We start from the raw sequence: 13837 nt of genomic DNA, 5'->3' as shown, positions 1-13837 counted from the left end.
TATGTATATGTGTGTATATATATGTGTCTCCAAAAGCATTAGGCTGGGTTTGGTCTGTGGGTGGTTCTCCAGCAAACCACACTGCACAAATGCACTTTCCAAGAAAATTGATCAATGTGGAATGCATTGTGTGTCTGAATAAGAGCTGTTTGCAGCCATTTCATATTTCAGCCGTAAAAATCAGACAAATAAGAAACATTACTCCTAAACAATTCCCCTCCCCCCAGTTTTAACTCTGTTGAAAAGAGGCCTTCAGAAAAAAATGATTTTTTTTCATCTGCTTTTTTCCCTAGATCTATGTTGATATACCTGTAGGTTGAAGTACTTCACAATAAAAATAAATAAAAACAGAGTCAAAGAAGAATCTAGTAGAAATCACTTTACCTTCGCAGCGGCACTTCATAAAAATTCGTATTGTACAAGCGCTGCCATCTTGCTAGGCCCAACACTTCTAGAAATACATCCTAGAAAATAAAACATTTAGAGAGATTTTTTTGTAGGCATTTTAAATCATCTGCACTGGCCTTTGTACACAGCGTTCTGCACTTTTAGGAGCAGAAAACCGAAAGGAGAAAGACAGGATCTCAAAGGCAAAAACCCGGTTGCTCATAAAAGAAGGCGGCGTTGATGTTACTCCTCTGCTCAATTTCCCCTAGCATAACAGGTTAAATCTCTGAGAATAAGCCCCGTTTCTGATGATACGTAAAATGTTTAAGAAATCTGTCAAATCTAATGCCACCAACACGAATAATGCAAATCAAGCAAAACTTGGAGCCTGCAGCACCAAATGCGTTTTTGGTTAGTTACATGCATCGACTTCTTTAAAAAAAGATTAGTTAGCAAGTATAGTTCCTTACACAGTTAAATTTTGGCAAGACAGAATCAAATCGGAAGATCGTTACCTGCTTTTGAGAAGATTCACCAAGCAAGCATTTTAAGCTTTTTGACTCTTTAAACCTGATTCAAGGAATAATTATTTCTCTCTGCCGACGCGATTGTTAAAAGAAGAGAAACCCCTGATTGTGGTGGCTTCGTGGATGCTATTCTTTTTGCACCACAGCAGGATTCTTGGCTGCCAGTCCAAGCTGCTTTCACTTGCCAAGTTTTGAGATGCTGGTTTTGCCTTTCATTTTATTGTTCCTTTCGCAACGTTACAGACCGACTTAAAACCGTGCACAGCTGCTAACAGGAGAAAAATTATTTGAATTTCGCCCGAGAACAGAGCTGGGGAAGGAGCGCGTCGTGATGTAACTATAATGACACCCATCAAAATGTCGCTGGTATTTTGGGGGTGCTCCTTTTGCTCAGAGCCCTGACAAGCTCCAGTAAAACAGGGGGTGGGGGGGGTGGGGAACACTACTAAGAACAAGACATGATAAATGTCAAGGTCTATGATCCACCATAGTCACATAAGGGGTGGAGGGTGTAATTTTTTTTATATAATCCCCATTTTCTCTCACTCCTATTCTCTCTCTTTCACTCATGTATTTTTGGAGAGGGGATTTTGCTGGGCGGTGGGGAGGGGGTGGGGAGGGAGGGTTATATATTTTTTAGCCTAACAAAGAAGGTTCTCCCCATCACCACCCTTATGCTGCTTTCCTCTGATAGGAGCTCATCCATACCCAAGCATCGTGGCCTTTCTGTTGACGCAACACCGCCACGAAAAGACTCGGCATCACGGCGCAGAAGCCTCCATCAAAATTCAATACGGGGCTGCAATTGTTTCACCAAACACATTCATTTATTGTGAGCTAAGTGACTTCTTTTTTTTTTTTAAAGGAAGGTTGCATAAATTGAAGACGGCAACAGACAAAACAACCTTCCCAATGCTTTATTTTACTTTATTTTATGGAACGTAGCTACCCCTCCCCAAAAAACCCTATCCGAACTTGAATTTATACTCAAATGCACTAAATGAACCAACAAAAACATTACTTAAGGATTCTTTTCAGGCTTTAAATAGCCAGGAAAAATGCGATGCCATAAATATGATCTATTTAGCACATTCTGAGTATTAAATGATAGAAACTTTCAGTCTGTGCACACATGTATACGCACAAAGTTGGTATACAATGAGCTTGGGATGTACATCAGGTATATCCAACAATGCATCTTCATCTATAGATTACATATTAGTTGTTGCTCACCGTCAAATATTGTATCTGGAGTTAGCCTTGCATGTTTACACATACATGTGTGTATACACCAAGTGCAGGTTTAGCAATCCAGGACAGCTAGGGACTAATATCTTACCTAGCACCTTGATGATAGTTTATATAGTCTGCACATTGAAATATTAAATTTTATTTCAAACAAAATAATCATGAAGAAGAAAAACTCTGCCATTGCAAGCTGGTGTATGTGCAGAGGTTTATAGTCGACTGCTTACGGTAGTGGTAAGTGCAATATGTATAAATAGCAAATGAAGACTATACCACAACACACAGACATATGCTATGTATACAGTAAGGGGGGAAAAGTCTGACTATAGACAAAGTTTCTATGAAAAATCAACAGACAAACAAGAGCAGCGTTGATTAATCAAGGGGAAAGGAAAATGGAAGATTTGTTTTAAAGTGAAAGCATAATGTGAAATTTCAAAATCAGATGGCTTGGTCTGTGATTTCTTTCATTAAATGAATTGATCTGTTGCTAAACTGCTGCTTTCGTGCCAAGAAACTTTTAACTCTTTCAGTTCAAAACTCCCATGTCTTTTCCCCCCCCCGAGCATGCCGCAATTAGATTAGAAAAGCGGAAAAATATAAAGAGGGAAATTTTAAAAAAGAGCATAAAAAAAAACCAGGGGGATTAAATCCGCAAGCACATGCAGCACACAAAAGAGCGACAATATGGAGAGTATCCGTGTTTCGTTAGAATTTCTACTGTATAAACAATGTGATTCTTGTTCTTACAATGTTGCTAAAACTTGGAAAGGCGACAAAAAGGCCTTCAACTTTCATAATTCTACTTACAGAAACTTAGTTGCAAACCTGTCAGAAACGGGGTCTGCAGCAAGAAAAGCGACAGAAACCCTGACCTAATTCATTGTAAACATTCACTTACCGAGAATGCCTTAAGCATTTCCAACAGAACCCCCTGTCCTATACATGTTCACCTACATGCAAAAAAATAATTAAAAAAAATAAAATAAAACCCGGTAAAAAAAAACCCCCAACCCCCCTCCCTAAAGCAACAAGAACAAAAAGCAACAAATACAAAAAAAGCAAAAAGCCGCTTTGGTATATTAGGGTGAGCTGCTAATGCTTTTTCCGCTTTTGTTTTGGGTTTCTTTTGCCCACTAAAAAAATTTTTTTTGGATTAAAAAAAAAAAAAAATAAAAAAAATAAAACAACAATTCAAAGAGGCTCTGTTGTAATTAAAGGTAATTCCGGGGGAAAAAATATTTATGTGCACAGCAGAAAAAAAAAATTATATATATCTTTCCCTCCCACTTTCCAACTCCGCTGCAGTTCCCCCTAAACTGCTGCTTGCTCCAATCTGGTGCCTGCTTAACAACGGAATGACAGGCAACATCTGTTTGTATAGAAGCCAAGATCAAGCCTTCAAAATTTTTTTGGCTTGGTTTCTTCCCCCCCCCCCCCCTTCTCTCTATGGAAAGCTTTTAAAAAAAAAAAAAGGAAAAGAAAAAAAAAAAAACGCACAGCAAGATTTTGAAAGCAGCTCAAGTGAGGCAGCAACTATTTTCCCTTGAGTTATTTCAAGGTATAGCATTTCTAGGGTAATTCATGCCCCCCCACCCCCCGTCCAGTACCTCTGAGTCAAGTCTCTTCCCCACACTATTAACATAGTAACACACAACTTAAAAAAAAAAAATCCAACATACCTTGATCACTAAAAGGCCACTCCCTCCTATGGGGGGGTGGTATTAATTCTCCGGTAGTCAACTAAAAAAAAAAAAAAATGAAGGGGGGGAAGTGAAAAATGGGAGGGGTCAGGGGACCATCTTGCCACAATTTTCTTTTGTTTTACAAGCCCTGGTTTGAAATAAAATAAATTAGGGGAAAAAAAAAAATCAAATCAAACCCAAATAAGTTTCAAATGACTAACAATGTCAGGCGACTGCCAATTCTGTGGCAAATTGGGAGAAAGCACAATAATTCCACATGCTGAGATGTGAACAACTGGAAAGAGACCAACTCTGTAGAAGTCACAATGAAAACTATTAAGCCCCCACCCCGGTCTCTCTTCCCTCCTGGCATCTTCCCCCCCCCCCCCAAAAAAAAAAAAAAGTCAGGCAACTAATTTAACCCACTAATTTAACAAAAGGAAAAAGGGTGGGGAGGGGAAGACCGGGGGGAAATGAGACTGTTTAAAAGCTGGAAAAATGTTTTATTCACTGGCCATTTGGGGACGGACACACACACACACACACACACACGTACACACAGACACACACGCATACACTACGTTAAAAAAAAAAATTTAAAAAAAAAAAAATCAGACAAGTTGCTAAAGAGGACTTGTGTAAACTCAGAACACAGGCACAATTCTTGGCCTTTTCCCCCTATATTCCATCTTGTATTCCGATCACGCACCACTGCGACACCACTGCACCAATCCACTGCATTAATCTTGGCCTTAAACGGGCTGACTGGCAAAGCAAACTGTGTGTATATATCATCTTTCAAACTTAACAAGTTAAAGGGAGAGAGGGTGGTGGTAGGTGGGGAGGAGTGTGGGGGGCGGGGACCTGCGTTCTGAATATAAAATATAGGAGCTGAGCTTAGTAAGGGAATTTTAAAGAGGACGTGTTACACAGGCGTATGTAGAGAGCTGCAAACCTCCCTAAGCTTTCTTGCGTCTCGCTCGCTGTGTGTCAGTCGTGCTCTCTCACTCCCTCTCCCTCGCTCTCTCTCCCACTTCTTATAACAAAATCCCACATCCCCTGGCAGATGTCTGAATCCCTGCCAGATCTAACAATGTCGGACCCAGCCTATGCCACCAGACGTTCTGTACCACAAAGTATCTCATTCTCCCAGCACAGTGGGGTCAGACATACATATTAAACAACCATTTTTCTTTTCTAATGTGCGGATTCATAAGCTGCAAATTTCAGGGAGGGCGGGGAGGAGGGAGGAAATCATTTTCCTTTTTTTTTTAAAAAAAAAAGGAGAGAGAAAAGCTCATTAGAAAATAAATAAAACCACAGACAGTTGGGAATGTTACTCACCTTAAATGGGAGCTGACGTAAATCAACATTTGGTTTGGGCAAAATTAACATTTTCTTTCTTTAAAAGGCTACAGGCGATACTTTTACAGTCTTTCCTCTCAGGTCAGGATCTCTAAACTGCTGTCGCGCCGATGGACGGATTGGTATAACTGCCCCCTGAATACTCCTGGGATGTGCATCTAGGAGCATTAAGCAGCGTTTCGGTTTTCAGACTCTGGGGTTTTTTTGAGATTCTTCCCCCACAGATGAAATCCTTTTAATGCTACAGTTATAGAAATCTAAAATCAAATACTGGGTGCTTGCTTGAGTCAGCTTCCCGGGGGAAATGCTATAACCTTATGAAATGCACCTTCCTCCTGATCCCCAGGGGTTGTCTTGTTCCTCTGGCTTCACACAGCCCTGGTTTTAACTCACAGCTTCCCAAGGCCTCGGTAAAGTTGAGGTTAACAACAATGCTCAGCAGTTTTAGGGCATCCAAAACCCCAACATGTTTTAAGGAGCATTATAATGGCCATTGTATAACCATGTAAATGAAGACAGAGAGATGAAGATGATTTGCTCTGTCACGGAGCAGTTGAGGGCTGTTTCCAATTTCAGTGTGGTAGCCACTGAGCCATTGTTCTTCTCTCCCGAAAAAGCAGGGCCACATGGGCTCAATTTCGCTTAAGTAACTTATTTGTGTAGGGGAGCCAAGTCCTCTGCCCATGTTCAGAGGCTAGCGTCTGAGCAGATGTACAGCCCAGACACCTCGTATTACGGGCTCTGGACTGTCGCAGGACCCACTGCATGCAGGTTGTGGTGAACAGATCTGAGCAGAGCCCCTGGATACGCTCCTCCTCATGCGCCTGCCTGCAAACGTCTGTTGTGTGACACTGGAGAAAGCCAGCATAGTGCACCATCTGCAAAACAGGAGATGCAATGAAGTCCCTTTTGCTGCCTCCCTCCTACAAACAGGTGGAGGAGTGTTACAGCAGCTCCAAGGCTTGATCACATTGTTGGTCCTCTTGTACAAATGGGGTAGGACTTGCCTGTCAATCTGTAGCAACAGGATCCACCGACAACTGCACAATCTCTTTGTTCCATAGGCAGCTTCATACTGACAGTACTGGGAATCCCGTAGGTTGAGCAGGAAAAAAGATTCAGCTTCCAAGGCCCTGCAAGACTCACAACCAAGCACCACAAAACTGTGGGACAGTCCTAAATTTGTCATAGCGATGGGCTTTCTGACGTTTAGTTGTCACTCTGCTGAACTTTAAGTAATGACTTGATGTAGGTAGGAGGAGGACGGGCAAAACCGAATGCATCAGCTTGACGGGAAGCATAACTTGGCCGGCATCTTCCATCAAAACCAATATAACCAAGGCCTATATAAGCAAGAGCTTCCTTTGTGGTGTTTAGTAGGTCTATTTCTGCCATTGTGGCAATTTACTGTCCTCTGCACCCTGCACCGCAGTAAACTTAACAATGCAAAGGTTGCACTCTTCAAGGAGAGATTCTCACAGGCCAGGAAGTTAGACCCAAAGTTAGAGAGCATGTTGCCGGCAACATTGCAATCCAAAACTTTTAGTGACATGTCATGAAGGTCATAGAGCCTGGAGAACTGAAGGGCACTTTTAAGAAACCACCTTAAATTAGTGAAGGCCTACGTGGCTACAGGTGGGTATGATAAGGGGTCTTAAATCCTGAGTCAGAAAGATGGGTCTCTTTGGAGAGGATCCCCATTGCACGCCGGACACCTGAGTTCTACTAGGACTTCTACCACCAACTTACTATGGTCTTGTACAGGTTAACTAACAGCTTCTCACCTGCAATTACCCAGCCCATAAAGTGGGTATAATAACATTCAGTCATTTTTAAAAAGCTCTTGGGGCAGTAATGGATGGAGACACTCAAATAATAAATCCAATGTAGGTATTTCAGCTAGGCAGGGTTCTTTGTGTAGATGTGATCTCTTTTAGTAGACCAACTAAATAGCTGGAAAAAGTTATTTGCAAGGTTTCAGGCATAAACACCCTTTCTCAGGAATTGGGAGACTCTGCTGCTTTGAGGTCTCCAAGGTATCACATCTACCCAAAGACCCTTGCCCGACTATGTCTGTAGACCAACACAGCTACAACCAACAACCCTGCAACATGGAAGGTATTTCAATGAGGCGGTCAATCTATCGGCTTGAAGGTCTTGAGCAGTCAGGTCAGGTCATCATCATTGTAAGGGCCGAGTTTTTCAAAATGTTAAAGGTAGGCCTGAAATACTAAGCTGGGTCTACATTTTTGTGATTTTTTTTTGGTGTGTGTGTGGGGGGGGGGGGGGTCTTTTCTGCAAAGTATTTGCTCGGGCAAATGCAAACAAACCTCTGGTTCAGACTGCAGTTGAAGACTTCTGAACCTCTTTCTACTCAGATTGCACGCAAAACCGCCCCTAATTGTTAAGAATAAAGTCTGCAGGGGAGAAGGACATTTGACTCACCTGAGTTGCTGAGCTTTAGGTGTGGTATCAAGCATCTGAAACAAAATAGGAAGGGAACTAGTTAAAACCACTCACTTAACAAAGGAAGTGATTGCTTAAGAAAAGAGAGGTGAATTAAGAACTCCTCCAAATTGAAGTCATCCATATCTTCCCTCAAACTTACTCGAGTGCTCTACAAATTGCTCTCTCTGGACTTTGAGCTGTCCACAGGCAGCTGTTCCTTTGATGAGCTCTCGTTGCTAAATTCTCACACCCATGTAGAAGAAAGGGGTGTAAGCTGGGCCCTGTGCTAATGCTTGTACTTGTGTCTGGTGCCTTTGCCTGCAGGGTCCTGGGGACGACTTGGCAGCTGATGGGTTTGTCTTTGAAACACCAACTCTCACTGCACCCAGCTCTTACAAACACTGTAGATTCAGTCCTTCCTCATCCAGACCCATTGAGCCCTGTGCAGCCTGACTCCTGCTAAATCATTTAACATCTTAGCACCTTCTTTTCCTCACCTGCAAGAAGGGGATAATATTATATAATCCCCCTGTGAAACACTTTCAGATTTATTCATGAGTATTGCCGCGCTGTACGGTGACGGAGAAAGAAACAGACTGTACACCCTCCAAAACCAGCCGGCTCATCACAAGGGCTCAACGGTACCACTCTGTTGTGTCCCCATCTCTGCCTTTGATAGATTTGGGAACAAAAATCTCTCCCCACAGCCTTGGTCTGCAAGCTCATGACGTGCTCTCATTAGCACCAACAAACTGGATGCCTCCCATGTCAGAAATAGCAGCTAGTAAACCAGGTTCAAGCCAGCAGTGGGTGAAGGCTCAAAGATTTGACCGTCTGTGGTAAAGCATCTTGACAAAAAAAGTCTTACGGCTTCACCCAACGTATTTGTTTAGTGAATCCCATGTCCAGGAGAAAGAGTCTGGGCTCAACATCTTGGTATCCGTTTCCTATTTTGGCTGAAAAACAGAAAGTCTAGTATTTTGTGGCTTTTTTTTTTTTTTTTAAGTTTACCAAACTGTTATAAACTTCAAAAAAGATTGAGTCCGATTTAATTCAAGCAACAGACACAAGCTGGAGTCAAGCCTTACTGCCCTCAAACCAGATTTTGCAGTTTTAACTTCCAGAGATCATTTCAAGTCTTCAAATGGTTTTTTTCCTGCTGTTGAAGTGCGCTGAACTGATAGTTAAGGGGAACCGTCTGCTCATCCACAGGAGTCCAACATTGGTTATGGTAAAGAGAGCAGCCTAGTTTCCTGTTCATTAAAATCAATGACTGAGCACCAAGAAAGAGGCAGTTGTAACAATGGTCTGTGGCAACCCACGTGAACACTGCCGCTGCCCAGCCTTTGAATGGCATTACCTTTCAATCACTACCACGCCATCCAGTGCTCCAGTCCCTTGTTCTGAAAACCACAGCTTTCTCCTCCTCCTCAAGTCAGGGAATGCAGCAAAGTACTGAGTCAAAGTCCATGGGCTTTCATGTGGTTTGGATCTGAATCCAAACAAGTATGCGCTGCCTGGAGGGTAACACTGAGTATTTTAACCCCAGAAACAACCCCTGTGTCAAATTAAATTCCTTCACTCAGGCTCTTAGCTTGCCTCCGTGTCTGCGAGATCTGCACAAGAACAGGAAGAGAGATTTAGCAATAGGAATAGCAATACTTCAAGGCCGAAGTAAGATCAAGACCACCCCGACAGGTACTTTACAAAACACAAACCCTTTCAGTTCTGGTCAACTTTGCATGATGTTTCCAAAGGAGCTCCCAGTCCACAGGGCAACGAGACAGAAGCACATCGTCATTTTGGTTGTGAGCTAAATGAGAATTTTTCAAAGCCACTATATACATTTATTCCCATGTCCCCAAAGCACCTGTTTCTTACTCAGCCTGAAGAAAGCAGATAGTTAAGACTTCCTTTTATAGCTGGAGGTATATCATTATTTTTAAATGTTACTCTTCGCTGTCACGTGTACCTTTTATCTTCGTTGCATGTCTGGCTAGCTACGTGTTTGAACTGTGTCACTGGAAAACTAGGAGAGGAAATCCAAGCTGTGGGTCTTGGGCAAATATAGTTGGATAACACCTACAGCTCTGGGCAAGCAGGCTAGCGCATTCCTGCGGCAAAAGCCAAAACTTGGTTATAAGTCATGGAGAAAAGCCATCCAGTGGCAAGGTTGGCTTAGAAATGTGCAAAGAGGGGATGAATCCCCAGTCGAGGTAGGAAATATTCAGCACATTCCTGACATGTTACTCAAGTGCCAGCTAGCTAGAGAGAAGGTGTTAAATGTGGTATATTCCCCACCAGAAATAACATATTAGCAGCAAATTATGTTTTAAAAAGGAGTAAAAAAAAAAAAAAAAAGTAAGGACACTTTGAACTATTGCTATACAGGTTGACAGTAGAGAGTTGGTCCCTGAACACATTTACCACAGGTTTGGCATGTGTTCTTCTCTCTGCCTTGATGGGACGTTCAATAAGTTACGTGAAATCAGAACTAGAACAACCTAGTAATGGGGGAGGTCCTGGAGTACTTCAGATCCTTGGACCAATGGATCCAAACTGCTTGCTTTATGAGTCCACCTCTTGTTTTTTGTTATATTGCAATACCTCAATCATCTTGCTGCTGCTACCGTGTTAGAATAGCTCAAGATTTGTCATGCCCGTCACCGTAGGACCCAAGCAATGGACAAGCAAATAAAAGTTGCGTTAGGCATGCCAGGCAAGAAAACCAGGCCTGCATTGATGCTTGATGTTCTAGGTCCACCAGGAGGTTTCACAATGATTGCAACAGAATAATGGCACAATGCTAACCCAGCCCAGCACAGCAGGTGTGCCTAGGTCTAGTCTGCCACACTGACATGATTGTGTGCTTTTAAATTCCCATTTCTAGGAAAAAAGGGGTCTGAATGACTGCCAGGGTTAGGAAAGGGCACACGTTGAATTGCAAGGAATTACCCCAGGAAAAGGCCATCTAAATAACACAGTGGAAGTCCAGACTTCAGGTTGGTAGTTAAAAATTCAGCGAGGCAGGGAACAGTGAGACCCAGATGCCAATGCATCACACTTGCCATGGCTTTTGATAAAACCTTCATATACTTGGATAAGTATTGTAGTAAAACGCTTATCTTTTGGCCCTTGCAGGGGGGTTGTAACTAGGAATGAGTTGAGACAAAAGGGAAATTCTAGACTAAACACCAAGAAAATGTTGGGTGATAGCGAAACCCAGCTGCCCTGACCAGGGGACAGACTGAATAAGAACTGAGCGAGTCTCTCTTCCATCCATTATCCCAACTCTATACAATATTCATGACCTGCAGGATCAATATTAGAACAGCCACATGAGTGCCCCGGGCTGTACACTGCACACAGGCAAGCTAGCATCCAAATCAGCAGTAAGGGGCCCTTCAGTGAATAGTTTGGAGAGCGGTACTTTGGGGAAGGCCAATTAGGGTCTGATTTTACAAGGTGCCATATGCTTACAAGAGGTGCTTAGCAGCCTCAGAAGCCAAGGGGAAGTGCAAGTGCCCATCCCGTAACGCGCATGTGCGTGCAGCTGGGACAAGTTACAGAGCCCCACCCAAGCGTTAGCCCTTGAGCTGCCACTGCCTGCAATGTGCCTTGCAGGGAGAAAAGAAATGCTCACACCTACGCATGGATAACGTAAAAAGAATGTAAGGTTAATTCCTCCAGCCACCTCTTCGTGGCCATAAAAATGCCCTTCTGCCAAAAAATATACGGCTTGCATTTATATCCAACTGGATTGAGAAATTAGAAAAATAAACAAATAAATAAAAGATGACCTTTAAGAAGATGAGTGGCTGTCCTACATTTCTATTAGTCAACCTTCAAAACAGTACCACTGGAATTGTGCATTATTCTGTCAACACATCTATCATTGTATCAAATGGCCTGAAACAACTGGTATTAGTTGTGTTATATGTCCATGCCTCATGTAAAATCGGCTCCAGTAGATGATTCTCTTTCCAGCGCTGGCAGCAATGTCTGCCTCATCTATCAGAAGGTCATGTCTATAGCCCATCAAGTCCTGTCACTTGTTTAGCATCTGTCATTTAGAACTAGCTCTCCGCAACGAGGCAGCTGATACCAATAGGAGGACTGATTTATCACGAGCTTGTTAAAATAAAACCCTGGGAGTATGTAAAGTTGGCCTCTCTGATCCGTTCTGTGAGACTTGTGCATGGACACCCCATGAAAATGAGGAGCAATACGTATTTTGCCTTTACTTCTCAGTATCACCAACCCCAGCTGTTCTCATGTTCTTATTTGTCATCCTTTGGGGGGAGGGAGGAAGAGGAGATTTATGTTTGGTGTTATGATGTCCCTCTTCCCCACCCGCACAATAAAAAAAAGAAAAATTCCAGCTGACTCCCTCACATAACAAGAACATGACTCCAGGAGCTGAAATCCTAAGACTTGCCAGCATTAAATGTTACTAATGAAGAACAGAGGCGCAGAGAGAATGAGCAACTCCCCAAGGTCAGAGAGGAAGTGTGCGAGAGTGCCAGGAATGTATTTCATATCTCCTGGGTCTCATCCACTGCTTAAGACACAAGAGCATTTTCCAGCCCTGGGACACTGCAAAGCTTTGAGTCTTAGGAAAAAAAGTCCTAGAACCTTTCCAGTATAAACTGTTTTTGCAGCACGAGTGGCCTCGATCTACAGAGCTGGGATCGGGATTGGGATCCAATTGCTCAAAGGAGTCTAAGTGTAGGACCTGTCATTCTGGACCAAAGCCATTGTAACTAGCTTTCAAGGTCTGCTCTGATAGCCCCCCATGTGGTAATGCGCCCCAGTGGGCTGAAGGGCCACATCAGTTTGCTGGGAGTGTAAGGGTTTCAGACACGTTATTTAGAAAAATAAGTCCTTGCCCCACACAACCAGCTATGCAGAGATGCAGAACAGAAAAGAGCTTCACTCTAATTCTTCATGGAAATTCCCATAAAAGAAGCTAACGGGATTTCCAAATGTCTTGGAAGGAAAGGAAAGAGTCCCACACTGGCTTCACAAGAAGAAAGTGCTTTATCTTGAAGATTTCTTCTGGTAGGTATAAAAGCAGCGGCGGCTCCATTCCCTCCCACACTGAAACTGGAGTTCAAATAAAAAGGAATGTGTTGATTCTGGTAGCGCCAGTGATGGCTGGGGGTAAAAGGCATGTATCTACACGTTCAATACCATAAGCAAGGAGGACAGAACAAAGCAGCAGTGTTTCTGAAAGCTGCAGCTATTATCAGGAGGGGGGGGAAAAAAAATCAGGGCCACGTCTCTGTCCGCTCTTGGAAACACAGAAGAAAGAAACAGAAAGTGCAAGAGTGAAACAAGGGGGAACAGGAGGCTTCGAGTCAATGGAGCTACATAAGGAAAGGACTAAAATCCCCTTTTCTTCCGTGATGCAGTGAGAGAAATTGCTTCGCTGCTCTGGCTTTTGGCTTCATGTCCCCTTAGAAGAGAGCAGAGCGAGCGTTTTATCTCATCTTCGCTTTCAAAATCTAGGTCACCTCAATCTGTGCCTGCGCTTCCAGTGATACTTTCCCGACTAGTCTCATGAACCTTGGCCGGGGCTGGCTTAGAAGCAGCTTTGCTGATGCTCATGCTCCGGGTTTGCAGAGCTGGCTGAAGGGGAGTCATTTCCTTGCAAGCTCGCGGCAATTAAAGGACGGCTGATCTTGGGGTGGGAGACAGTTTGAAGGAGGAATGCCTCTGAGCCCATCATCGGGGGGAAAGAAGAGGAGTCATTAATTAACTTGTGCGGTTGGAGATAGCAGCAAGTGAACCCTGCACCTTACAGCTTTTTGCCACAGTTCTTCTAGCGTCCAGTTTCTGGGAAGAGAGCGACCTAAGAAGTGGTTCATATCTTAACAGGGTCTACACCAGTCACAACCTCCAGCAGCGTAAATGAAACGAGACTCAGGCTCTCGTGATTCAAGCATCAGGTTCTGCTGCCCATCTTTCTGCCAGGAAGGGTCTTTCCCTTAAAAATTCCCCAGTAAATGCTCACTCCTGGATGTCTTGCACCTTCCTCTGAAGCAGATGGCACTGACCCCTGTTGGGAACCAGCTCCTGGGCGAGGTCAGTATCCCTGCGCTGACCTCGCCCGGCAATCCCTATTACCCGAACACGAACAGGAGACACGGGCTCCTACCCCGCTGAGGGTGTGAA

The 13837-nt window shown here is 43.4% G+C and overlaps 1 long non-coding RNA gene across 1 annotated transcript in view; it reads right to left on the bottom strand.

The window, feature by feature from the left end:
* LOC149853460 (uncharacterized) overlaps positions 1-13837 on the bottom strand; it is a 187457-nt gene that overhangs the window by 48328 nt on the left and 125292 nt on the right. The window contains exons 9-13 of the long non-coding RNA XR_016439209.1: positions 9021-9276; positions 7658-7692; positions 3845-3905; positions 3064-3115; positions 385-464 (exon numbers count right to left, since the gene is read on the bottom strand). This is a non-coding gene — a long non-coding RNA (uncharacterized LOC149853460). The remainder of the gene's footprint in view (positions 1-384; positions 465-3063; positions 3116-3844; positions 3906-7657; positions 7693-9020; positions 9277-13837) is intronic.

The sequence above is a fragment of the Crocodylus siamensis genome, chromosome 14, assembly GCF_052110815.1.
Source record: "Crocodylus siamensis isolate JL-2025a chromosome 14, ASM5211081v1, whole genome shotgun sequence".
Taxonomy (NCBI): domain Eukaryota; kingdom Metazoa; phylum Chordata; order Crocodylia; family Crocodylidae; genus Crocodylus; species Crocodylus siamensis.
Note: the sequence above shows the minus strand (reverse complement) of the source record. Positions and strands in the feature narration are given on the sequence as shown.